Source organism: Neovison vison, chromosome 4, assembly GCF_020171115.1.
Source record: "Neovison vison isolate M4711 chromosome 4, ASM_NN_V1, whole genome shotgun sequence".
Taxonomy (NCBI): Eukaryota; Metazoa; Chordata; class Mammalia; order Carnivora; family Mustelidae; genus Neogale; species Neogale vison.
This window is the reverse complement of record NC_058094.1, coordinates 72,529,359-72,531,477: the sequence shown is the minus strand read 5'-3', so window position 1 is coordinate 72,531,477 and position 2,119 is coordinate 72,529,359. Positions and strand designations below refer to the sequence as shown.

General features: G+C 36.8%; 1 non-coding gene across 1 annotated transcript; it reads left to right on the top strand.

The window, feature by feature from the left end:
• The first annotated feature begins 1,642 nt into the window (after positions 1–1,642).
• On the top strand, positions 1,643–1,746 carry LOC122905755. The gene has a single exon (XR_006384439.1). It is a non-coding gene; the product is annotated as a U6 spliceosomal RNA (small nuclear RNA).
• Positions 1,747–2,119: the final 373 nt, after the last annotated feature.

Genomic DNA, 2,119 nt, shown 5'->3' with positions numbered 1-2,119 from the left:
TTACCTAACACCTCCAACAGATCACAAAATTTCCATTTCTTTTTTGTGGAGAGAACATTCAAGATCAAATCTTTCAAGAACTTTCAAGTCTACAATACAGAATAGTTAACTATAATCACATTGTTGTGCATTAGATCCCCAGAACTTACTCATCTTCTTGCAAGTTTGTACCCTTTGTCTCCCCAGATCCTCACCCCCCACCCCCCGCCTCCAGCCCCTGGTAACCACCATTCTACTCTGTTTTTGAGATTTCAGGGATTTTTTTTTAATCTCACATATAGATGATATCATAGAAAATTGGTTTCTTTGTCTGATTTACCTGATTTAGCATAATGCCCTCAAGGTCCATCCATGTTTTTGCAAATGACAGGATTTTCTTTTTTCTCATGATTGAGTAATAATCCACTTAAGGCTATTTCTATGTCTTGGCTATATGGAAATACAGCAACAAACATGGGAGGGCAGATATCTTTTCAATATCCTGTTTTCATTCCTTTGGATATATATACCCAGAAGCTGGATTGTTGGATAATATGATGGTTTTGTTTTTTATTTTTTTGAGTACCACCATATGGGTTTTTTTATAATAGTGGCTGCACCAATTTACATCCCCACCAACAATACCATATCTCCACATCTTTCCCAATACTTATTTTTTATGTTCTTTTTTAAAAGATTTTGTTTATTTGAGAGAGAGAGAGAAAGAGTAAGCAAGAGAGAGTGAGCACAAGCAAGGAGATCATCCGTCAGAGGGAGAGGGAGAAGCAGACTCCCGGTTGAGCAGGGAGCCTGATGCAGGGCTGGGATCATGACCTGAGCCAAAGGCAGGCTCCTAAATGACTGAGCCACCCAGAGGCTCCTATCTTTTGTGTTCTTGATCAGAGCCATTCTAATAGATGAAGTGCTATCTCACTGTGGTTTTGGTTTGCATTTCCCTGGTGATTAGTGATGTTGAACATCTTTTCATGTACTTATTGTCATTTGGATGTCTTCTTTGGAAAAAAGGTTATTCAGCTTCTCTGCCCATTTTTAATTGGATTGCTTTTTTTTGTTATTGAGTTGTGTGAGCTCTTTATATATTTTGGATATTTACCTTCTATCAGATATATGGTTTGCAAGTATATCATTTCCAAAAATTTTCTTTCATTCTGTAGTTTTTTTATTTTGTTGATTTTTTCTTTTGCTGTGAGAAAGGTTTTTAGTTTGTTGTAGTCTCACACGTTGATTTTTGCTTTTGTTGTGTGTGCTTTTGGTATCATATCCAAAAAAAATACTGCCAAGACCAATGTCAAGTAGAAATTTACCCCTTATGTTTACCTCTAGGAGTTTTATGGTTTCAGGTTTCATGCTTAAGTCTTTAATCTCTTTTGTGTTAATTTTTGTAATTGGTATAAGGTTAGGGTCTAATTTCATTCCTTTGCATCAAATTATCCTGTTTTCCCAACACCATTTATTGAAGAGACTAGCCTTCCCCTATTGAGTATTCTTGGTTTCCCTGTCAAATATTACTTGACTATGTGTGTGAGAGTTTATTTCTGAGCTCTTGATTCTGTTCCACTGATCTCTGCCTGATCATATGCTAAGACCACACTGGTTGGTGATTACTATAGCTTTGTAATACAGTTTGAAATTTAGAAGTGTAGTGTTTGCTTTGGCAGCACATATACTAAAATTGGGACAATACAGAAGTTAGCATGACCCATGCAGAAAGATGATCTGCAAATCCATGTAGCTTTCCATATTATTTTTAAAAAAGAAAATCAGGTATCACAATGAGTCCAGCTTTGTCCAATGTTTTCTTCCTTTTCTGTCAGCGTGATTATATCTAATGCTGAAAGTTAGGTATTGAAATTCCCTACTATTATCGTGTTGTTGTCTGTTTCTCCCATTTTTTTTTCAAGATTTATTATTATTATTGTTATTATTTTGAGAGAGAGAGAGAAAAGAGAGAGAGAGAGTACCCAAATGCACATGAGTTGGGGAAAGGGAGGGGAAGAGAATCCTCAAGGAAACTCCCCACTGAGTTCAGAGCATGATTCAGGGCTCAGTCTCATGATCCATTAGATCACAACCTCAGCCAAAATGAAGAGTGGGATGCTCAATCAACTGAGCCACCCAG